The sequence below is a fragment of the Schistocerca piceifrons genome, chromosome 1, assembly GCF_021461385.2.
Source record: "Schistocerca piceifrons isolate TAMUIC-IGC-003096 chromosome 1, iqSchPice1.1, whole genome shotgun sequence".
In the NCBI taxonomy this organism is placed as follows: Eukaryota; Metazoa; Arthropoda; class Insecta; order Orthoptera; family Acrididae; genus Schistocerca; species Schistocerca piceifrons.
In genome coordinates, this window is record NC_060138.1 from 499,026,363 (window position 1) to 499,052,904 (window position 26,542).

Below are 26,542 nucleotides of genomic sequence, written 5' to 3' on the forward strand. Positions count from 1 at the left end.
TCAAAACATTACAATTAAAGAATATTGGCGATTTTTTGTAGTACTCAACCATTTAAAATTTTTCCAGAAAAGCAGCGAATGCTGATCGGACTAAGTTTTCTTATGTGTGCCTGTTTAATTTAATATCTTGAAACAGATGGAGTCAAAGTTTTTCGATCTGTATTCGATTTCTAAATTTATCACAGGAAATCACAGAAACAAAAAACCGAAAATAGATTGCTTCGGAAACCGGTTATTTTGAACGCTGGTAACACTCAGGTTAAGCTGGCGCTGGAGAAGAAAAAAAAAACGATATAACCGAAAACCGTTAGTTGAGCGTTTAACCGACGTCCCTAATTTAACCCGTTAGCTGAAACCGCTCAAAATAACCGTTTTCTGAAATAACCGATTTCGGTTTTAATTCCTGTTAACTGCTGTAATAAACGTAGGAATCGAACAAAGATCGAAAAATTTAACTCTTTCATTTTCCAAGATACAAAGAATCAAAATATTGAATAGGAAAATAAAGGAACTCTTAGTCCATCCACCGTTTGCTGCTTTTTTGAGAAGTGATGAATGGTTTAATTCTGCAAAAAAATTACTAGTACTCTCCTGCTGATTTTGACTTTTTGAAATCTGCTCAGAACTCATGTAGTGATTGGGAATCACACCACTATTTGGGTACTGCGAATAGTCAATGCTTTGTTTTCACAAAGGTTGAATATTCTACTTTTCGTGTTAATTTTTCCGTTTTCATGAGATACAAGCACATAAACACATATTATGTAGACACAGGCAGAAAATACGCTATTTTCTATTTGTATTCTACACTATGAGAGAGTTATTAACTTGTTACTGTAACCATAATTTCCTGACTCTTATTACTTCATAGAAATGGCACACACATCTTTAATGTTTTAAAGCAAATTAAGCGTTGTACTTCATTGTTACATCACTTCGCAAAAAAATATTTCCCGACTAGGGTTGCTGTCGTCGTCAAATAAAATGTACGTCAGGGGACGACAGCGAGAAACTACCGTACAACAGGATGCGTTCAATAATGCCAATATTTAGGTAGCACACCTGTCATGTTTACAAACTTGAAATCATTGTATCTTTGTGCTGCTTCACGAAGACACGTTTTTTAGACTCCTAATCTTATAACATTCTCTATCCGTGTTTTCTTTGGCTTAATTAACGGTTTAACCATTTTACTTCTCACCGCATTTTCACTCAGCCACATCAAAACATTCCAACATAAATTAGACAACTCATGAATAATAGAAGGCAGGCGTACCAAAACTGTCAGAAAGTGTAAAACATCTGAGTATTTGTGGCCAACTTAAAGCCATGTGCGATAACCCAAAAAATGGGGTAAAACAAATTTTCCGATTTTTTCAACGCAGAGCTGTAAACACCTAACAGTCCTATATTTTTGTACAATCGTAACTCTATGATGAACCACTTTTTGAGCTAGACAATTTTCCACTTAAAAATTATGTGAATAATAGTCATTTACGAAAGCGCAAAAAAAAGCTTCTACGCCATCTGAGTTACAAAATAGGTTCTTTTTGCAAAATCTTTCACAAACAAGGCAGGAGATGGTTGGTTGGTTGGTTTGAGGATTAAAGGGACCAAACTGCAGAGGTTATCGGTCCCTTGGGTCATAGACACACAGAGCACAGGGAAACCATCCATTAGTCATTCGAAGCACAAGATAAAAATTCCAGGGGAAGAAAATCCCCAAGGTCAATAATAAAGAAACATGGAAAACGGAGCACAGAAACAAAAACAACACAGAGAAGAAAGGCAGAAGGAAGTAAAACTGTACAGCAGAGGACTGAGGCTGGCTGATCATGAAAATGATAGGATGAGCCAGCCACCCTGCAACACGTTAAAACCTCCAGCCTGAAAGTTTAGGGTGGAGTCGGATGACAACACCAAACTAAGTAAAATATACAGCACAAAAGAGGGTGACACAATAAAACTAGAGGGACCTATAAAACCCACTTGCTCGAATAAAACTTAAAACACGATCTGCCATAGAGACATTGTCACCTAAAAGAGATGATAAATCACCATGGAGATTACAAGTTCGCCTGAGGGCGGTTAAAAGAGGACATTCCAACAATATATGGGCCACCGTCATATTCGCACCATAGCGACAATGAGAGGGGTCCTCTCGACGCAGCAGATGACCATGCGTCAGCCAAGAGTGGCCAATGCGGAGCCGACACAGAACAACAGAATCCCTGCGAGAGGCCCGCATGGAGGAACCCCACACAGTCGTGGTCTCCTTTACCTGCCGCAGCTTGTTGGGTGCAGACAGAGTGCGCCATTCGTCTCCCCACAACCCAAAGACCCGACGGTGCAAAACCGTTCGGAGATCAGTTGCCGGGAGGCCGATCTCCAACGGCAGTTTGCGGGTAGCCTCTTTGGCTAACTTGTCGGCGAGTTCGTTTCCCGCGATCCCAACGTGTCCCGGGGTCCATACGAACACCACCGAACGACCACGCTGTTCAAGAGCGTGAATGGACCCCTGGATGGCACCAACAATGGGATGGCGTGGGTAGCACTGGTCAAGAGCCTGCAGACTACTGAGCGAGTCACTGCAAATGACAAAGGACTCTACAGTGCTGGTACGAATATGCTCAAGGGCACGAAAAATGGCTGTCAGTTCTGCGGTGTAAACACTGCAGCCTTCCGGCAAGGAGCGCTGGTCGACATAGTCCGCATGAGCATAAGCGTACCTCACACAGCCATCAACCATCGAGCCATCGGTATAGATAACCTCTGAGGCATGGTATGCGCTTAGGAGAGCAAGGCATTGGCGGCGCAAGACTGCAGGAGGAACTGAATCTTTTGGCCATCGGGAAAGTTCCAGCCGAAGCTGCGGCCGACGAATACACCAAGGTGGTGTATGTGGGCGGACCTGGAAAGCAGATGGAAGAGGCAAACACTCGAGTTCATTAAGGAGCGACCAAACACGGATCCCAATTGTATGGCCTGATCGCGGCCGCCGGTGTGGGAGATGGACTGCCACATTAGCGAAAAGGAGACAATAGTTAGGGTGACGGGGCGAACAACGGACGTGGGCAGCATAGTTGGCTAACAGCTGTTGACGCCGAATACGAAGTGGAGGAACCCCAGCCTCAGCAAGGAGGCTATTAACAGGGCTGGTGCGGAAGGCTCCTGTCGCCTGTCGAATCCCACAGTGGTGAACGGGGTCCAGCAGTTGCAACGCTGAGGGCGACGCTGAGCCATACGCCACACTCCCATTATCCAGTCGGGACAGCACGAGGGCATTGTAGAGCTGCAGCAGCGTATTACGATCTGCACCCCACGTTGTGTTGCTGAGGCAGTGGAGGGCATTCAGATGCCGCCAGCACTGACGCTTGAGCTGACGAATATGTGGAAGCCAAGTAAGCCGGGCATCGAACAGCAATCCCAGAAAACGGTAAGTGTCAACAACAGTGAGCATGGCATCCTGAAGATAGAGCTCAGGTTGGGGATGGACAGTACGACGCCGACAAAAGTGCATAACACAAGTCTTCGCAGGAGAAAATTGAAACCCATGGGCTAGGGCCCACGCCTGCGCCTTGCATATGGCTCCCTCCAACCTACGTTCTGCAACACTAATGGTGGAGGAGCTGAAAAAGATGCAGAAATCGTCAGCATATAACGTGGGTGAGACAGACCACCCTACTGCTGCTGCAAGGCCATTAATGGCCACAAGGAAAAGGGGCACGCTCAATATAGAGCCCTGTGGAACGCCGTTCTCCTGGATATGAAGTGAACTATGGGATGTGCCAATTAAAACGCGGAATGTCCGAATAGATAAAAAAATTCTGAATAAAAATGGGGAGAGAGCCCTGGAGACCCCACCCGTGCAACGTGGCGAGAATATGGTGCCGCCATGTCGTGTCATATGCTCTGGAGAGATCGAAAAAGACGGAGACGAGGTGTTGGCGCCTGGAAAAAGCAGTTCGGATTGCAGACTCAAGTATCGGCGGTGGAACGGCCCTGACGGAAGCCGCTCTGGCACGGAGCCAGAAGACCCCGAGACTCGAGCAGCCAACACAGCCGTCGACTCACCATGCGTTCCAATAGCTTGCACAGAGTATTTGTCAAGCTGATGGGCCGATAGCTATCCACATTAAGCGGGTCCTTCATCAGGCTTCAGCACCGGAATGACGGTACTCTCCCGCCACTGCGACGGAAAGACACCATCGCCCCATATGCGGTTGAAGATGGCAAGAACACACCGCTGACAGTCCGGGGACAGGTGTTTGAGCATCTGATTGTGGATGCCATCTGGCCCAGAGGCTGTATCGGGGCACTGTGCCAGGGCGCTCTGAAGTTCCCACAAACTAAATGGGGCGTTATACGCCTCAGGGTGGCGAGAAGCAAACGAAAGCCGTTTGCCTTCCTCCCGGCGTTTGAGCGCGCGAAACGCAGGCGGGTAATTCCCCGACGCAGAGGCCCGAACATAGTGCTGTGCGAAATGCTCGGCGATTGCATCGGCGTCGGTGGATACCGTCCCGTTGAGGGTAAGCCCTGCGACACCTGTAGAGTGCTGCAATCCAAAGATGCGCCGAATCTTCATCCACACCTCGGATGGTGAAGTACGGGAGCCAATAGTGGAAACGTACCTCTCCCAGCACTCCTGTTTCCGCCTTTTGATGAGCCGCCGTGCCTGAGCACGGAGACGTTTGAAAAAAATTAGGTTCTCCAAAGACGGATGCCGCTTATGTCGCTGAAGAGCCCGCCGACGTTCTTTAATGGCTCCAGCGACCTCTGGAGACCACCAAGGCACTGACTTTCGCCGGGGCACCCTAAGGAACGAGGAATGGTACGTTCCGCAGCGGAAACAATCGCTGCAGTCAGTGTCTCAACCGCCACATCGATGGTACCGTGGGGGAGAGAGTCAACAGTGGCAGCAGAGGAGAACGTTTCCCAGTTTGCCTTGCTAAATGCCCATCTAGGCAAGCGGTCATGGGAGCGACGCTGGGGTAGTGAAAGGAAGATTGGAAAATGGTCACTACCACGCAAGTCGTCATGGACTCTCCAGTGGACCGATGGTACAAGCCCTGGGCTGCAAAACGACAGATCTATGGCCGAGAACGTGCCATGCGCCACACTGAAATGTGTGGCGGCGCCAGTGTTTAAGGGGCAGAGGTCGAGTTGGGAGACGAGATTCTCGACATCTCTGCCTCGGCCAGTAATCTTCGCTCCACGCCACAGGGGATTGTGGGCGTTAAAATCCCCCAGGAGAAGAAAAGGCGTGGGAAGTTGGGTGACAAGCGCAGCCAATTCGGTCAGGGAGACTGTACCACCTGGAGGGAGATAGACACTGCAGACGGTTATGTCCTGGGTAGTCCTTACGCGGACAGCCACAGCTTCCAATGATGTTTGAATGGGCACAGGAGCACTATATACAGAGGTAAGGACATACACGCAGGCTCCACCTGACACACAATTGTAAGTGCTACGGTTGCAGTAATAACCCCTGTATCCATGAAGGACAGGGGTCCGCATTGCCGGGAACCAGGTTTCCTGGAGGGCAATGCAGAAAGCAGGTGTCATGTTTAGAAGCTGACGTAACTCAGGTAGATGGCTAAAATAACCGCCATAATTCCTCTGGAGGATTGTACAAAGCGTGTCCTGTAGGGGCATGCAGGCACTGAAAAATCAAATTACTTCGCAGGGTCACATGCTGCCATCGACTGAGAGACGGACGTCGCTACGTCCATTGTTTCTGAGGAGACGGCGAGATCTAGGTCATCAGGGGACGCAAAGAGCTCGACCTCATCCTCAGAGGCTGAGCTGACAGGAAGCGGTGGCGCGGGAACCACTGGGTCCTTAGGCTTCTTAGAGAGCTTCCTCTTCTCTCTCTTGTCTTTTGGAGGAGGGTTTACATGCTGGGAGGGCTTTCCTAACGCATTATCAGGAACAGACGAAGAGCGTGAAGCCCTTCGACCAGCAGCTGGTGGCTTCTTCAGCCAATGGCTAGTGTCTTGTGAGACACTGGGGAAGTCCTTGGAAGGGACTCCCCCAAGGGATCCCTTCCGAACAAGTGAGGCCAGAGGAGGCCCGTGCGTCCCCGGCTGAGCAGCCGGAGAGGGCTGTCGCCCCTGGCTGAGAAGCCTGAGAGGGCCGTCGCCCCTCCGGCTGAGAAGCCTGAGAAGTCCGTCGCCCCTCCGGCTGAGAAGCCTGAGAGGGCCGTCGCCCCTCCGGCTGAGAAGCCTGAGAGGGCCGTCGCCCCTCCGGCTGAGAAGCCTGAGAGGGCCGTCGCCCCTCCGGCTGAGCCGCCTGAGAGGGCGGTCGCCTCTCTGGCTGAGAGGTGGGGACTGACGTCCCCAGTTGTTCAGGGCGCACTGCTCCCAAACTGGGTGTTTTGGGAGCAGTGGAAGAGAGAGTGGCCCCCACCTGTGGTGGGGCAGGCGTAACATGACTGTTCGGTGGGCCAACTGTGAGAGGAATCTTTGCAGGAACTGGTGGCGGCAGTGTTACAGCAGCATAACTCCTCAACATAGGTGTGGGGTTGAGCCGTTCTAATTTCTTCCTCGCCTCTTGGTAAGTTAAACGGTCCAGGACCTTAATTTCTTGTATCTTCCGCTCTCGTTGGTAGACTGCACAGTCTGGCGAGCAGGGAGAATGATGCTCCCCACAGTTAACGCAGGTGGGAGGCGGAGCACACGGAGCATTGGGATGAGAAGGTCGTCCACAATCTCGACACGTGGGGCTGGCAGTGCATCTGGAGGACATGTGTCCGAATTTCCAGCACTGGAAGCATCGCATAGGGGGCGGGACATAGGGCTTGACATCGCACCGGTAGATCATGACCTTGACCTTCTCAGGCAAGCAGTCGCCCTCAAAGGCCAGGATGAAAGCACCGGTAGACGAACGAAGTGTACACCTCGTCGTGCCAAGTTCTCCCGTAGCTCGTCATCAGACTGTAGCAGAAGATCTTTATGAAAGATAATCCCCTGGACCAAATTTAGTGACTTATGGGGAGTGACGGTGACGGGTATGTCACCAAGCTTCTCACAGGCGAGTAACGCCCTTGACTGTGCAGAGGAAGCTGCTTGTATCAAAATGGCCCCGCTCCGCATTTTGGAAAGAGATGCCACTTCCCCGAACTTATCTTCAAGATGGGTCACAAAGAACAGAGGCTTCGTCCCCAAAAATGAATCCCTATCAGTTCTGCTGCATACAAGGTATCGCGGTGAATATGGCTCCTGTCTGTCCGCAGCCCTGCGTCCCTCCCAGGGCGTGGCTAGGGAAGGGAACGATTTGGGGTCATATGCCACAGCGTTAAAGTCGACTTTACCGCGCTTAGAGACGTTGGTGGTCGTGCGACCACCGGATTGAGACTTTACCCGCTTCATTGCGGGGTATCCGCCCCGACGCCATCCACTCCGACCAGGGGCTCTCCCCGCAGGCGCCACCCAGCCACAGCAAAGGCCACCTGGCAGGATGGCCGTTGCCGGGAGTCCTGATGCCCCAGACAGACGGGCATCTACTCCTTGGCTTACGTGGGGAGGTGTCAGCGCAGGCATCGGCAGTACGATCCCTGTGTTGTCAGGGGGCAACAACCTAGAGGGTACATGACGACCCCACCACAACAGGCTGGCTACCGTGCTGGATTTTGGGTGCCATTGGTAGTCCATAGTGATCGTGGGTGCAGATGGTGACGCACTAAGGGCGTAACTGACACAATCCATCAGGTTTGTATGCCCAAAATGAGGGATGGAGGGTGCAGTTACGACGCCAAGACGATAACGTGTGCCAAGGTCGTAGGGCACAGAGGACTCATGGTGCACCACGTAAGGTGTCCTTCCCCAAAAGGCTCGTACTTCTGTTGAATTTGGAAAAATGGAGGTCAAACCCCAATGGGGACCATCACATTAAAGGCCGAAACAGTTGAGACTCCTTTTAGTCGCCTCTTACGACAGGCAGGAATACCGCGGGCCTATTCTTACCCCCGAACCCGCAGGGGGGCAAGGCAGGAGACAACATATTGGATGCGAAAGTACATTACACGTAAGTTTAAGAACACCGCTGACGCGTGTGACAATTTTTTTTTCAAGCACCGTACTATATAAGATTTTCGCTAGATAGTTGCTCTCCACCATCAACCGTTGACACCTCAATTCTTTCATCATTTCCGTCGCGCCCACCCAAGTGTCACACGAATTTGTGACAACTAGTGCCGCCCCTCTTTGAACCCTTTCAATATTCCCTCTTAATCCTATCTATGCGTATTTCATCGCCTGTCACGATGCACGACAAAATATTGTCACGATCAGCCTCGCAACGCCAAGCAATTCTGCACAAATAATCCTTCGTTTCTCTTTATGGTCTTCTGTTAGGTGGCGAGGAACCCGGCGGGCACACACTTTAAGAGGACACCAACTGGTGGAAGAGTGTGTGAGCAGAACCAACAGAGACGTCCAGTCGACGATCGAGGTGTTTGTTTGTGATCCGTCGATGATCTTGAACGAGAGTGTCCGCACGTTCCAATGTTGCAGGAGTCAAGGCGTCATAGCTGCGTGCGTATGGCAGGAGATCGGAAAGGTTTACGCGACGTTGTTGCGATGATGACAACGTCTCGCCCAATGACTCACGGTGCTTTTGTTCACAGCCATGTCTCCGTAGACCTTTTGCAAGGTACTACGAATATCTGCGATACTGTGATTTTCCGCCAAAAGAAACTCGGTGACAGTTCTCTGCTTGAAACGTACCTCCGTTACAGACACCATTTTGAAGGCTACGTTCAGCGCTGTCATCTATCGGAACTTCATGAAACTATGTGGACTAAAGCGCTAATATTCCAGGATGTCCCACTACAAATCGTACATTTTTTTTTCAACCGAAACTGGCCGAGAAAAAGTGGTGTGGCATTACTTATTGAAGGACCCTCGTACTTTACCGCGTTTTGTGAAGTGCACGAGTTCATATTCTGAACATTTAAGACAAACTGTCAGTTTTGACACCACTTTGAAATCTTATCAAGATCTGACTGGATATTCCTGCAGCTTTATCAGACAGTACCTCATCGAAGGTAACTGTATCATCTGCAAAAAATCTGAGGTTACTATTGACATTCTCTACCAAGTAATTACTATACAAATGAACAGCAAGGGCTCCCATATACTTCCCCTGGGGACACGTGAAGTTACGTCTACTTTGTCGATCATTCTCCATCCATATTGCGCCCTCCCTGCCATGATATACTCAATCGAGTCACAAATCTCGTTTGGTACCGCAAACAATCTTTCTTTTGTTAATAAACGTTGGCATGGTGCCGAATAAAATGCTTTTCAAAAGCCAAGAATTACTGTATCCTTCTGACTGCCTAGATCCAGGACCTTCAGGGTGGTAGACGGGTGTGACTTGCGCTTTCTTCCAATAAAAAAAAAAAAAAAAATGGTTCTGAGCACTATGCGACTTAACTTCTGAGGTCATCAGTCGCCTAGAACTTAGAACTAATTAAACCTAACTAACCTAAGGACATCACACACATCCATGCCCGAGGCAAGATTCGAACCTGCGACCGTAGCGGTCGCTCGGTTCCGGACTGCAGCGCTTAGAACCGCACGGCCACTTCGACCGGCCTCCAATCACAGGGTACAATATTTTGTTCAATGAATCTAAGTTATATTAAGGTTAAAATAGGGGCTAACTCAGCCGCAAATTCTGTATAGAATCTGTCAGATTCCTTCGGGCCCTAGAGCCTTGTTTAATTTTAGCTTCATCAATTGTTTCTCAACGCTACTAATGGTGCAGACATTTAGAATTTCCTACAGTTGAATTGTTAGTTTCCTTATACTTGATGACGATGTGTTCTGCCCATCTGGCAGATCCGGCACCGAAGTTCAGAGTTCTCCGTCATCTTTTGCGAAGCTGCGTGTGTTGCTTTCATCTTAATGTCGTCATTCAACTTGTCATTAATTGTAGGTTATATATAACGGACCAGTAGAAATACTCTTAATCCTGTAAAACTTGTTTTTTTTTCAGTAACTATCCTTGTTTTTATAGGTATCATAAGAACTGGTCTCTGTCTGGACAATGTGTTGAATCAATGATTATAGTCAGTTGCCACAGCATAAAAAAGCACCTGAGTGTAAATCCTGTTACGCAAGAACTAGGAAACTGCCAATGAAAATATGGAATTAGCCTCTAACTGCGATAACAAAAATGATCCTCGATCGTCTTACACCCATAGTTTCGAGTCTTCATGTCATATCCAAAAGTTTAAAAATATGTTTGAGTATTAGCAATAGTAATGTCACCTGTAAAAGGAAACTTACACTTTTGCTATCAGCTTGTTTATCTTAATAAACATTTTATTGTGATGTAGAACATTTCCCCGTAGTAATTGAGAACCCTATTATCTGCAAACATTGTCAACTGGTTACGAAGGGAGATGAAAATTAATAAAACTGGATCATTTACATGAATAGAGCGACATCGACTTTCACACAGTACGCAACGTTTCTCACGATCTTCATTTTTTTTCTTCTCCCTTTTTGCTTTCAGATGTGAAGTAAAAAAGGGATTTGGCGATGTGTGTAAACATATTTCGATCAAATAATCATGAATTTGTGTTATTTTCTTCAAAAAATACGCCATCCCGTTGCAGTCACGTTTTTGCTGCAAACACTGTCATTATATGGGGATTACTGGTGGGACGAACACTACATAATGCTGTACAACGATCTGAGATTCACACTAGTAGAAGTTATTCGCAAACTCGATTGAATTTTCATCTCATTTTCGGTTTTAAATTGAATATAGTTAGGGCATATATATATATGCCCAGTTGTATTGCGTGTACGTTCACGTTGTGCACATCAGTTTTGCAGAATTAAAGTTCCTTTCAATACCCATACCTCCTTAACGAAGCATTTGCAGACGTATGTTCATTTAACACTTTTCGTTCAGAATTATTTATACTATCACTGTGTAAAATATTGACCTCCTCCCCCCTCCCCCCCCCCCCCCCCCCCCGAACTCACACACACACACACACATTATATATATATATATATATATATATATATATATATAATATATCAATATTTTACACAGTGATAGTATAAATAATTCTGAACAAAAAGTGTTAAATGAACATACGAACAAAAAGTGTTAAATGAACATACGTCTGCAAATGCTTCGTTAAGGAGGTATGGGTATTGAAAGGAACTTTAATTCTGCAAAACTGATGTGCACAACGTGAACGTACACGCAATACAACTGGACCCTAACGTGATTTTCTTGACAATAATGTTACAGAGAAGTACATTTATGTTACCCATTTTTACATAATGTTTATTTACTTTGCATGTAGTACATCATACATTACAAAATGCATGTTACTTGTATTCAGTTTAAAAAGACGTACCACGTCTTTTACAAACGGCTGTAACACTTATCGTACAGATGTTGTAAAGTTCACAGAACAGGTTCGAATATCCCATCATGAACGTCCATGCACTTTTGTGCTCTAGCGATAACATGTGTTGCTTGTTCAGTTGCCTGTGGTTGGTTCCTAATCAATTCAGCAACGTCCATGATGCGACGAAACAGTTTATCTCGTGTATTTACCTTCACTTTGTGCACCTCTGATTTCATCCAATCCCATAAACAGAAATCTAAAGGTGTAAGGCAGGTGATCTTGGAGGCCAGTGGCTCCTCACAAGTGAGGTAACATGTAGAGGGCCACCGTCATGTTGAAAGTACATTCCAGTTCGCTTGGCTAAAGGAACCTCTTCCAATAGTTCCACAAATGAATTTTCCAAAAAATGCAGGTACGAACCGCTCTTCCGCCAATCGCTGATTAGACCCATCAAAAGGTTACCGATCATGCCGCACCAAACATTTATGACAAAACGAACTTGGAAATTGCTATCCACTGACGTGTGACCATTGATGATTATTGCGTATGTTGTTTATTCCACGGCATGATAACTGGGCGTCGTCAGTGAATAGTAGGTATGTAAGCAAATGACTGCTCTCAATTACCCTGTGACAGAATTAAAGTCGTTGGGCATTGTCACCAACGTGGAGATTTTGGACACACGCTGTATTTGAAATGGATACTGGTTTTCCACATGTAATGTTTCCCATAGACGTACCTGTGGGACATTCATACGCAGGGACATTCTTCGTAAGCTCGTACTAGGACTTCGTTGAACACTTGCGATAATGTCTTCCTGTTCTTGCAAAGTTTGTTGATGTGCACGCTACGACGAAAAATGTCTGCTTGGAAGAGAGCCTGTTACATGAAAAGTGATAAACACTTTGGTAAACGGTCTGCGATCAGATAATCTACTTGGAAAGCGCCTTTGGTATTCTTCTCTTGCAGCGGTAGCACTACCGTCCCAGAATCCATAAACATACACAATATCTGCGTATTTCTGATTACTGTAGACGTGTGGCATTGTTAGCAGCGTTGTACGAACACAGTTAACACCATACACTACACACCTAACAGATTCGGCGCCGGTACACTACACAATGCGGCTTACACTGCACAACAGCGCAAACAATGGGTGACTGAACTACGGATGTCACATGACCATAATACGTGGTAGGTTGCATAGCGTAAACATGGCAAGTACCCATGCATTGTTTGCAAGAAAATCATGTTACGGTCCAGTTGTATTGCATATACATTCACGTTATGCACATCAATTTTGCAGAATTAAAGTTCCTTTCAATACCCATACCTCACTAACGAAGCATTTGTGGACCTATGTTCATATAACATTTTTTGTTCAGAATTACTTATACTATCATTGTGTAAAATACTGACCTTTCCTCCCCAAACACACTGTATATATCTTCACATTCTCGACGTTTCGCTGATTACCAACACACTGAAGAAACGTACTTCTTCATCACACAGATTTCAAGATCGAGATTATTTTCGAAATTTCGTTCGAATGGAAGAGTAGATTTTTTTCAAAGCTGCTCACCGTTATTGAAACATATATTTACCGGCAAGACACAAACAAAAGCCGGTTCATAAACCCAGAGACAGGTATATATACTTTACAAAAAGTTTCATAATAATAAACATTTTCAGTGTGTAACTTGTATTTACTTTCAGACAGACTGACAACCACAATAACATTTCTGGGCACTGGGGAAACATTCTAGTCGTTGGCATTTGCAACATGAATTGCAGCTAATACATTATTTAAAAGACACAACATCGACTTTTGGGATAATACTTCTATTAAATGATTAAGAAAGACACTGAATCTCTTAGAAAATGAAAGACTGAAAATATATTGGAAGACTGCAGACGCGAACCTGCACCCTTCCTCTCCGTAACTCAAGAGCCTACGAAGCTATCAACTGAGCTACCACTTCGACAAACAAATCGCGGCTCCAAATTTGGCATACAGTGTCTAAAGACTGTATCTACAAAGGCCATGATTGATATTTAATATGCAGAACGTATCGAAAAGAGGCGCTTCTGGAAGTTATAACACTAAAAACGTCAACTACAGGAAGTCTTTACCTACCGTTATGTACTTTCCTGTCATTTTATTATAACAAATCGTAGATAAGACGACGCATTTTCGAGAGATCTTTAACTTGTTGATGCTTAAAAACCGCTTACATACATATCACACGCTTTACAAGAAAGAAAGTCCAGTAAAAACGATGTTTAACGTCATACAAAACGGCGGCTCTTATATTCTGCTTGTAACGTCGCATGTCACTGGCCAGGTTGTTCTCCATGAGACAAAAATCTGACTTGCCGGATTCTTTATTTCACGCTACGCAGTGTTGCGGAAAGTGGAGTTGCACGCCATGATTGTCACTGGTTCCTCGACCACTTGCGTGTTCACCTCCCGTGAGACGACGACTTAAGGGGAGTAAGGGTCTCTCATTGCACCAGTGGCCTCCGAGGTCGCCCGATCTCACGGAATCTTTTTTTTTTTTGGGGGGGGGGGGGGGGGGGGAGGCAGTGAAAGGCTCCGTGTAGGTTACTCACCTTCCAAAACCCTCGGATTGACTGCGACGCCGCACAGCAACAGCAGTGAATGCAAGAACTCAAGACACGCTCGCAAAATTATGGGACGAATCTGAATGCATGTTTGCCGTGCGCGTGGTGTAAGATACATAGAACATTTGCGAAAGATAAATGAAAACTTTGATCCTAAACATAATCGTAAAAAGCCCAACATTCATTCATCCACTAGTTATGGGCTTCTGATACCGGATAGACCCTTCACCAAATTAAAGAAGAGTGTAAAAAATTCGAAGTACCTTGAAATAAACATAAGCTTAGGATCCTTTTCTATCTTTGGCCTATGACACTTAAAGAAAAGTATCATCAGGCACGGGAACCTGTGGTAATGAAACCCACGATATTATGCTTCAAATCCACCGAAAACTCAGAGGTGCACTGTTGATAGCTGCGCTATGGGGTCAAACAAATGGCTATATCTCCAGATGTACTGAACTGGTGTTCGAAAAACTGTACCAATGTTCATTGGGAACATGTCCGAAGCTTCACACAAAATTTTATCAAACTGCATTATGGTCATGCGCGAACTCCTAGTCCATTTGGCATCGAACGAATCAATAAGCAAACAGTTAAAACCAGACAGCTCACTATAGGAAATTTACGTGATTCGTACTTTATAGTGCATGCAACAGCTTAAACATACGGCAAAACTAGTTTGATGAAAACATTGTTTTTAATAACAGACACATACTTAAAATCCATTCGTCATTAATGCCAGTTTTTGTTGTGTATCGTCTTCTGACACTACAGAAAAAATTCAGTTTGGCTATTTTCGGTCTACGATAAACGCAAAACTCTTTTTATAGTTATCAAAATTCTACGATAAACGCAATGACGGTTAGTTTTTACTTGGGTATGTCCTTAGTAAACGTATCCTTGTTTTAAAGTCTACAACGGGTCAATTGTTCTTCTTTCTACTTATCGCAACATTGTTTTTAAGGACTGCTATATTTTGCTCGAGGATGTTAACAAAGTTATGACCGGTTTCGTCCTATTTGCCGAGTTATATCCACACCAACCAAATCGAAGATAATTTTTCTTAATTTATTCAAAAGTCTTTCTTACACGGCAAGGTAAACTAAATGTGCCCAGTCTATGATTTATAACAAACACGCTCCCTGCGATTTAAGCTTAAATAGTCTACTGTCACGTTGGAATATTCAAAGCCAACAATCACTGGGCCGTGTTCATAACTAAATCGTGTTGTAGAATGGAATAACCAGTTCTTCTTTTGGCACAAAATTTATGCCGGTTATCTCTCAAAAGGTAATACAGATTCTTGGCAAGCAACTAGATTACCTCTATTTAACTGCTCATAAAATTTCTAAATTTTGGCAACAAGCCGTTATTGGGATGGGCCGTAAGCGTTCCACACTACATTTGATTAATTCTAGCAATACGAACGAATTTTTGATAACGCGCATTACCAGGGGGTGAAAGGGGTACTTTACGCCCATCCAAGAAGTTTTTTTAAGGTAAATTCGTTTAATTGTTGTTGGCTTATAATAAGAACATACTTTTTAAAGAGGTACTGATGGGGTACTTTACGCCCACCCAAGAAGTTTTTTTAAGGTAAATTCGTTTAATTGTTGTTGGCTTATAATAAGAACATACTTTTCAAAGAGGTACTGATGTATCTGTAGGGCCCAGAACATGAAAATACCTTTTAGCACACTCTTAGCAATATCAACACTTTTCAATAACGTATACCACTAAAAGGGGGATACTTTATGCCAAACCTAATATAAAATTGGAAACATGCAAATTTCGTAAACTATTGTTGACTTTTATCTATATCATAATTGTCAAAGACATAACTGACGTGTCAGTAAAGTCCTGAACCTGAAAATATTGAATATGACGTTCATTGTGGAAAGTAAGGTCTACTAATGAGACAAACTTTTAAGTTTGACTGAAAATTTTAACACATTTATGGAATTTGGTGGAATAAATCACTAGAAAAATTTTAAAGTGTAAGGTAATTGACAAAATTACAACATTTTCAAAAGGTGGGCACGAAGTGGGACCCGCTCGCCGCCCCCTCCTCCCTTTTTGGTACTGCGAGCGTTCATGTAGGGCAAACCCTAGTTTAGCATCCCGTATATTCGGCGAAAGGAGTGGCTCTGATGCTATGTTTATTAGTTAATTTTTATTCTGTTACACACCTAATTCACAGATACGTTGCTCGAAGTAATACAAAACATGAACCTTTTCAGTAATAGTCTCCTTGAGGCAACTCTCCGTTAACTAGTAAGTGCGTAAGGCTAACCGCGAACTATTATACGAATACGGTAATATCACGGGTGACTATGGTCGTTAAGTGCTGCTAATGTTGTCTTCAGTCAGAACGCTGGTTTGATGCTGGTCTCCAGTCTATAATGTACAGGGCTCTTGGTTTCTAGGTGACTACCTCAGCTTGCATCAAACTGAAACTCTTACTGTCGTCAAACCTTTACGTCCCTCTACAGTCTTTTGCCTCCCCCTCCCCCCCCTCCTTTCTTCTGAACGCTTTCCTTCATTCGCAAATTGACGATTCCTTTATGCCTTTTCAACAGCCCCTTATCAATAACCCGATGATCCACCCACATATCGTCAGCATTATTATGTAGCACCCATTTCAAAAGTAAATATTCTCCTCTTGTCAAAATTTGATCGTTCACGTTACACTTCCGGACAACGCTAAACTCCTGACAAATACTTTGGAAAAGACTTCCTAGCATTTACATTTATATTTGACGTTAACATAGTTCTCTTTCTGAAACGCTTTTCTTGCCATTGCTAATCGGCCTTTTATCGGTACGTAAGCGACAGCGTACGCTGCCAATACGTTCCAAAATGCCACACATAAAAACGAAATTTTCTCGGTGCTCATAACCCGGGTTCTATTGGTGATACAAAGGTAGGGTCAAGTATTTTGGATAGCCATTGGGCTACAGACCATTTGTTTACCCAACAGGATTGTTTTACTGTGACTAACCTACACTACAGGGTCAAAATTTGAACATTGCACACTTACTCCAGCTTACGCAAATGGAGCAAATCGGTTGGTTGGTTGGTTTCTTTTTCATTAGATGTGGTCTACGGTATGCTTTAAGGGGCTTATGGATGCACCATTTAGTTCATGGCCGATTCCTGAGGAAACAAGAAAAACTTTTTTCATTCACCATTTTTTTCCGTCAGCAGCGGATATCTAAATAACTAACTGCAGCGAACTGCTCAATTTTAACGTTATAGGCATTTCTCTAGAAGTGCCATCTATCCGTTAAAAATTCATTAGCCGTTATCGAGAAACTGTCGAAAAACGGTTTTGCGGTACCGAGAAGCAGATTCGAAGAATGCTGTGCACAGGATCCCTATCTCGAACAACCTCGAAAATTTTCTTGATATCTCTACTCGTTTCTACATATAGAGGTTCATAGCAATCCTATTTGCACACGTAAAACACGCGCGCAAAATCCGGTGTGAGGCACAAACGTAGTTTATACAGTGACATAACACGGACAAATATGCAATCAGTGTCATCGTTATCATCAGAAACTACTGATCTATGAATTCTTTTCACATCTGTTAACATGCCCTGCTGTAGCAGCGAAAAGAAGGGGACCAAACGGAAAAATGCTCTAATTGGGGCACAGAAAATGAGAATACGTTCTTGTTTATTTAGAAAAACTCCGTGCGGTGCCCGTTGCTTCATTCTCCCTTCCTCAGCACCTTTAAAATTTTTCTCAAAGATTTTGGCATCCAAACATGTTCGCTGAGAGAAAAGGAGACAGTGGCAGTGGGAGACAGACAGAAAAGTATTAAAGACTGGAAGGCAGTAGAAGGTTATTGTGGTGTAGAAAGAGCGAATGAAACAATGGCAGTTTAACAGAAAGATGGGGGGGGGGCAGTGGCAGTGGAACGTAGTTGGCAGTGATAAAACAGGGATACGAAAAGAGTGTTGGAGACTGTGCCAGTGGGAGAGGAATAGAGAGAAGGAGAAAGTGGAATTGGGTGCGAGCCAGTGATAAAGAGAGAGAGAAAACTTATGACAATAACAACCAGGAAGAGACAGTGACAGTGAAAAGGCACAGCAGCGGTATAGGAAGGAAAGAATGAATGAGACAAGTGGAGTAGAAAAAAGCCAAGAGGGAGACAGTGACAATCAGAGGAGACAGTAGTGATAGGACAGAACGAGGGAGACAGTGGCTGTGAGACAGGAGACAGTGAAAGAAAGACATAAAGAGATTATGACAATGAGTTGAACTAGATGAGTGAGTGAGAATGGGCAAGTGGGAGTGGACGGATATGGGCGACCTACAGCAATGGACTAGTGTGAGCGAGTTAACAACGATGGGAGCTTGTGGGAGTGAGAGGTGAGTTGCGTGTTAAAAAGAGTGCAAAATGCTCACATGCCAAAATTGTTGGGAAAATTTTTAAACGTGCTGAGGTAGGTAGAATGAGGCAGCTGGAAGGCCCAGTTTTCAGTCAGAGCCTTTTACGTTAAACAGGAGCACATTCGCCTTTTTTGTGATCCAATAAGAGCATTTTTCCGTAGGTAACCGCTCTACTTCAGCCATCTTCTATTATTTTGTGGCCAAAATAGCAAAACTCATCAACTACTACTGGTGTCTCAATTTCTTATCTAATCCCTCTCTATCGATTACATTCCATTACTCATGTTTTACTTTGGTTGAAATTTCATAATCTCTTTTCAAGATACTATCCATTTCGTTCTATTGATCTTATTACTCCTTTGAAGCCTGTGCCAGAATTATAATCTCATCACCAAACCTCGATGTTTTTATTCCGTCTATCCGAACTTTAATTCTCTTTCCAAATTTCTCCTCGTTTTCTTTCACAACCTGGTCGATGTACAGACTGAATAACATAGAGGAATAGGCTACAACCCTGCCTCACTCCTTTCTCAACCACTGCTTCCCTTTCTTTTTCCACGCCCTTCGACTGTCGCAGCTGTAACCTGATTTCTGTACAAGTTGCAGATAACCTGTCGCTTCTTGTATATTATCTCGGTTATCTTCATAATTTCAAAGCATATATTCCAGTCACCATGGCCAAAAATGTTCTCTAAATCCAGACAGACTATAAACGTATGTTTGACTTCTTTGTCTGTCTTCTAAGACGAATCGTTGAGTCAGTACTGCGGTGGTTAAGTTCCTATGGGACCAAACTGTTGAGGTCATGGGTCCATAGGCTTACACACTATTTAGTCTACCTTAAACTAACGTACGCTAAGGATAAAACACACACACACACACACACATGCCCGAGAGAGGACTCGAACCGCCGACGGGGGCGGGGGGGGGGGGGGGGGGGGGCGTGCGGACCGTGTCAATGCGCCCAAGACCGCGCGGCTACCCCTAACTTCTGTCAATGGGGAAAGCTGTATGAACATTCTAAAGTGGTTGAGACCTGGGTCCACCATTCGACCCTGAGATATGATGTGGAAGAAACCTGGCGAAAGTGTCCCAAAAAAGGCACAGGGCATACATTCGGTAGGGAAAGTTATGGCAACCATCTTTTGGGACTGCCAGGGGATGTTACTCGTTCACTACCTGCCTCGCAACACCATTATGAATGCAGATAGGTACCTTAATGTCTTGAGGAATCTGCGAGCTGCCCTCACAAAAAAGCGTCCTGGACTTTTGTCTCGCGAAATTATCTTTGTTCACGACAATGCTCGGCCTCACGAAGCTCGAATGACCCAGGCGGAGCTCGGAAGATGCAATTGGGAAGTGTCCCCGCATCCTCCATATTGACCAGATCTTGCCCCACGTGAGATTCATCTGTTACCTCAACATAAAGGTCATCTTGGAGGTAAGCTCTTGATCACCGATAATCAACAGTGAACAGCTGGTTACGAGCGCAGAATCCGCCCTGGTAAGACACTGGTTTGGAAAAACTTGCATCACATTACCACAAAAGCGATTATGTAGAAAAGACGCTTTGTACACTGTCAATGAAACTATTTCAACACGATACACTGTGTGTATTGCCTTTTTATAAAATATGGACACTTACTTTTTTGGACAATCCTCGCATAATGTTACACGAATCACAATTTTACCACTGAAAACATTTGGTTTAAGAATCGTGACAGAAGGTTTTATAAGTAGAAGAAACCTGGGAACACCGAAAGATTTCAAATAGAATATATAGTAGCACGACAGAGATTAAAGAACTAGGTTTTAAACTGCAAAACATTTCCAGCAACGACTATAGACTCTGGCCATAATTTATAAGTTATGCATTGCACACTAAAGCTGAGTAAGAGACAGAAATGTGGATGGTTGGTTGGTTGGTTGTTATGGGGAAGGAGACCAGACAGCGAGGTCATCGGTCTCATCGGATTAGGGAAGGACGGGGAAGGAAGTCGGCCGTGCCCTTTGAAAGGAACCATCCCGGCATTTGCCCGGAGTGATTTAGGGAAATCACGGAAAACCTAAATCAGGATGGCCGGACGCGGGATTGAACCGTCGTCCTCCCGAATGCGAGTCCAGTGTGCTAGCCACTGCGCCACCTCGCTCGGTGCAGAAATGTGGAAGACGACTACGACGACGAGACCTTCACAATACAATAACAGACGAATGGCTAGCTTACAGTGCGACATAATTAGGATTAAAAAAAAAGCAAGTAGGATATACACGAATAATACTACATTATTAAATATTACTGACGAAAGAAGAAAACATAAAAATGCTACAAATAACGTAGACAAAAGCCAATACAAACGACTAAATAATAAAACACGCGAAGTTGAAAGTGTCAAGATAGGAATGGCTACAGGAGAAACGAAAAGCACTAGAAGCATGCCTAGTCAGATGCCGCGTGTATGAATATTAGAGAAAGGAAAGCTTTGGATTAAAGAGAACCAGCTACATGGACCTCAAGAGCTCTGGTCCCAGGCCAATATTAATGAAAGAGAAGAGTGACAGGAATAAATAGAAAATGCTACACAAAGAAAAACAATTATTTAAGACAATATTATGGAAATGGAAGAAGTAGTAGATGATAGTGGGATTAATGATGCAATATTGCGATAATAATGACAGAACACAAAGGCTAAGTCGAAACACGATACGTGGAATTGACGATATTTCTGCAAAATGATTACGATACATTGATGCAAAACTGTTACATCTGTTATTACAGGCTGTATGAGACAAGCGAAAGACGTCAAGGGAAATGTAATATTACTGTGCTGACACTTGCACTATCGAGCCATTAGTTTAGTAAGTCATGGCTGAAAATAATAACGAATTATTTACAGAAAAATAGAAAGATTGCTATAAGCCGACGTGCGGAAAGGTAAGTTTGGCTTAGGAATAACTACAGGTACACGCTAGAGTCAAAGGGCATGAAGAGGAAGCAGTTGCTGACAAGGAGTAAGACAGTCTTGCAGTCTGTCGCCTATGTCAATCAATCTGTACATTGTGCAAGGAGTAAATCACAGATATACATTACTAGATGGGCAATACAGTACCTCTGGTGTCACCGAAGCCAGAACTTTGCGTCCGCCGCCATATTACTATACTGAAGGACTTGTAAACACCTACTTGCGCGCAGATAAAACAGTCGTTTAATATACGAATTAACTCATAACTACGGTTTGTTAGGACGTAATGGTAAAAACATGCGTCGTGTTTGGATATAATTTTTCGTACACCACACGGAATGTAAAAGGAAAGGGACATGTCTCAATACATGCGTACGTAGAAACACCTTATGTACACTATGTGACCAAAAGTATCCAGACACCTGGCTGAAAATGACTTACAAGTTCGTGGCGCTCTACATCGGTAATGCTGGAATTCAATATGGTTTTGGCCCACCCTTAGCCTTGCTGACAGCTTCCATTCTCGCATGCAAACGATCAATCAAGTGCTGGAAAGTTTCTTGGGCAATGGCAACCCATTGTTCACGGAATGCTGCACCGAGGACAGGTGTCGATGTCGATCGTGAGGCCTGGCACGAAGTCTGCGTTCCAAAACATCCCAAAGATGTTCTACAGGATTCAGGTCAGGACTCTGTGCAGGCCAGTCCATTACAGGGATGTTACTGTCGTGTAACCACTCCGCCACAGGCCGTGCATTATGAACAGGCGCTCGATTGTGTTGAAAGATGCAGCCACCATCCCCGAATTGCTCTCCAACAGTGGGAAGCAAGATGGTGCTTAAAACATCAATGTAGACCTGTGCTGTGATAGTGCCACGAAAAACAACAAGGGGTGCAAGCCCCCTCCATGAAAAACACGACCACACCGCAACACCAACGCCTCCTCATTTTACTGTTGGCACTAAACACGCTGACAGATGACGTTCACCGGGCATTCGCCATACCCACACCCTGCCATCGGGTCGCCATATTGTGTACCGTTATTCGTCACTCCACGCAACGTTTTTCTACTGTTCAATCGACCACTGTTTACGCTCCTTACACCAAGCGAGTCGTCGATTGGTATTTACCGGCGTGATGTGTTGCTTATGAGCAGCCGTCCGACCATGAAATCCAAGTTTTCTCACCTCCCGCCTGAGTGTCTGACATAGTACTTGCAGTGGATTCTGATGCAGTTTGGAATTTCTGTGTGATGGTTTGGATAGATATCTGCCTATTACATATTATGATCCTCTTCAACTGTCAGCGGTCTGTCAGTCAACACACGAGGTCGGCCTGTACGCTGTCCCTTCGCGTTTCCACTTCACTATCACATCGGAAGCAATGGACCTAGGGATGTTTAGGAGTGTGAAATCTCGCGTATAAACGTATGACACAACTGACACCCAATCACCTGACCACGTTCGAAGTTCGCGAGTTCCACGGAGCGCCCCATTCTGCTCTCTCACGATGTCTAATCAGTACCGAGGTCACTGACATGGAAAAGCTGGCAGTAGGTGGCAGCAAAATGCACCTAATATGAAAAACGTATGTTGGGGTGTCCGGATACTTTTGGTCACATAGCGTGTATTTGCTTTTGTGCCATATGTAAGCTTAAATAATTACATTACAGTTTGTCTTGTCTGAAGAACCACCAACGTTTAAACAGTTTACGAATGTTTTAAAGGTGTTAACAAATCTGCTACCAACACGCACCGCTTAATGTGTTTTTAACCAATGGCACAGTCACATTGCTGTTAGTTACATTATTATTGTTTCTTATCTCGTGTATGTTACTATTTTTAAGATCTCCGAAAAGGTACGATGTAAGGGGTGCCTGGATAAAAGCAATTCCCAGGGAGAACTGGGCGCCTCCAAGTACTTCAGCTGCCTGTTCCCAGCACTTTCGTGAAGAAGACGTGGGCCTAACTGGTCAGACAAGAAGACTTCGGGAAGAAGCTGTTTCATCTTTAATCCCTTCATATCCATCACTAACTCACACACACACACACACACACACCTAATGGAAGAGTTGAGGGAAAAAAACGTATAATTAATGAATGCAACGAAAAAAGTGTCACAGCACTTTAGGAGAAATGAGAAGAGAGTACAGACGGACAGGGAAATTAGTGAAGTTCTTCTCAAAGATAAGATCATTAATGAAAATGGTGCTGAAAGTAAAAACTTCGTTACCTTCAGATGTTTGTTGTTTGTTCGAAAAAGCAGCACAGAATGCTGGTACACATGTATGCAAACCTGATGTAAAGTATGATGCTGGTCTGAGATCATTTGCTTTAACTTTACATTACCTGTCTCCCAAAGCAAACGGCTGTTAGGCTGAAATTTAATAATGCCTTACCATGTCCCAGAACAATCAGATCTTGATACATGAAAGTACATTGTGAACCACATTTTTGTGAGAACGTTTTAAATCTCATTTCAATATTCTACAAAGCATTTGTTAAATTCAAATAGTATGCATATATTAGCTCAACTGCACACCTTGTTTAAAGCAACGCGTAAAGCTTAAAATTTCATTCCGCTTTTAAAAAATCGTTGCTTTTTTAGATTTGGTGAGGTAACATTGCTGCCTCAGGCTTCAGTAACAGCTGCCCATTGCCAGTCTAGTAATGTATGTTTGTGGAGTAGATGAAATAAAGAAGTTCTTTGGAAAGCGAATTCCAATTCAGGGACAATGAATAAAAACGCAGAGGTATGCCAATGATAATGTAATTCTGTCAGAGATAACAAACGACTTCGAAGAGAAGTCGAAAGAGATGACAAGGTCTTGAAGAGAGTTACTAGATGAATAACAAAAATAAAGTAGGTATAATGGAATCCAGTCAAACTAAAACTGGTTACACTGTAGAGATTAAACTAGGAAATGAAACACTAAAACTAGCAGATGAGTTTAGCTATTCGGGACCAACACAACTGACAATGGGCAAAGAATAAAGGATATAAATTGCCGACTGCCAGTAGCAATAAAAATGTATTAATACTGGACACAAACTCAAGGGGTCAGCGGAAGAAAGTGGTCACCCTAACTTTAATAAGGAATAGTCTTATCACATTGCTATACGTCTTTTCGAACGAACCACATTCTGGTAAGAGGTTTCTCCACATGTACCGCTGAAAGAGCATTCTCCTATATATTTTCTTTCGTCTTATTATATTTTTGTTCTTGTCTCTGAATTTAATCAACATGCAAATAACAGCAACTCAAAGTACACTTTGTGGGTCAGCACAATCTTCCATCGAACCCTGTAATTTAAATGTTTGGAAGTCTTTTCTGAAGTGTAGCCTTGTATGAAACTCTGTAATAATGTACTGACCGTTAAATCTATATTTACGCCATGTTTATTGTCATCACTCTATATGTAGTTGTCAATCATAATTATAAACTCCAAACACTGTCCTAAAATAGAGTTTCGAAACTGAAACAAGCAGAGCTTTTGTCATGCAATTAAAATGCAGTGATGTTAAGATGCATTTTATTGAACATGGGTGGCTCATGACACAGTTATTGCCGTAAAAAAGAAATACAGATTTAATAGTCAGTACATTATTACAGACAAATCTCATTCGGTAGTCTTTAGACTACAAGGAGTGACTAAATCACTTAAACAGACATGAAATGTGAGGGACATCCTAGGAGCCACATACCTGATTCTTCGCACATGAGAAGAAAAATCTCTAAATTGATATGGAGACAACACTGTACTCTCATCAACTACAGCTTAAAATTCAGTGAAATGAGGAAGATAAAAAATTCAAAGAGGAGAACAGAATGTAGTGCTACAGAAGAATGAGAAGGTACCGATTTTAACTAGAAAGAAACGAAATCTATTACAACTTAACTAAAAGAAACAATCGGTCGGTAGAACCAATCTCGAGACATTATGTCATCGTCAAATTTGCAAATGGAGGGAAGTGGAGCAGTTTAAATATTTTAGACACATAGCGAGCCTTGACTATGGTAAGCAACCTGGTGTGGATGTAAGCTGCAGTGATCCACAGAGATGATGAGCCTTGCACAGGAAAGGGTAGCGTGGAAAGCTGCAGCAAAACCAGTATCCGGGCTGATGACGAAACACTGAAAATTCAAGTCTACACGGTCGTTGGGTCTATGAATAAGGGATGCTAATAGCAAAAGTGAATTTTCCGTGTATCTTATGTTAGTTACATTATATGTCATTGTCCCACTGACGGCGCAAAAAAGTTATTCCTATTTTCGTTTGAATGCTCATTCACTGATTACAATGCTTACGTTTTTGATAGTTAAATAACAGCTGCTCAGGCAAAATTGAGTATTTCCGGCAGTAATCACCACGATCAGAGCACACCGAAGAGTTTGTGCAACAGTGTTGCGTATCTTTATGCAAAGACGGTTTGTCATGAATCAATTTGCAAATCAGTCAGCCCATACAATGATTCTGTACTACCGGCTATACATACTGTGTATATGCAGCTGCGTACGCGAAATCGTAAAACGAAGAATTACGGAGAAAAACACTTCGCTGATTGTTATGTCGACTAAACTGCTCACTGAAAGAGCAGTGTCACTTAATTATCATCAGTTTAGTTACGTGCGACAGTCTGTTTCTTTCGGTGAAGTCATTAGTATGATTTCTGTCTTCAATACGCAAGTATAATATAAACAACGCTCGTACCAATATTCCAGAAAAACTGCAAACGTTAATTTTGTGCCGTTAAACATGAATTAAGTCAACAGTCTTTCACAGCGGTTACAGTGTGTTAAAGTTAACAGGTTGTAGCCCATTTCAAGTATTATGACTGCCTAACCAACTGACTGAGCTTCTTTCTTTCGTTCTTCGTAATGCTATAGACACGCTACCTCACAGACCCAACGGGTCCTAGTAAAGTCTATCATATGAAAGTATACGCTGTCCTTCCTCTGTTTTGGAGTGAATTGGAATAGCTGCAGAAAGCTCAGTCCATAATGAATGCAGTAATTCTGACCTCCGAAGTCAGCCTATGGAGCTTTCCATCACCGTACCAAAGTACTCTAAGCTAGTTGCAAGCTAGCTCCTGAAACTACGCTTCGTCCCATTCCTTATATCACTGTTTACTGGCGCCTAACCGAAGACAGGATGTTGAACGCTAACAAATGTG

The 26,542-nt window shown here is 43.9% G+C and overlaps 1 protein-coding gene across 1 annotated transcript in view; it reads right to left on the minus strand.

Annotated features, from left to right (window-relative positions):
* LOC124796279 (serine/arginine repetitive matrix protein 2) overlaps positions 1 to 26,542 on the minus strand; it is a 287,456-nt gene that overhangs the window by 175,579 nt on the left and 85,335 nt on the right. The window lies entirely within an intron of this gene.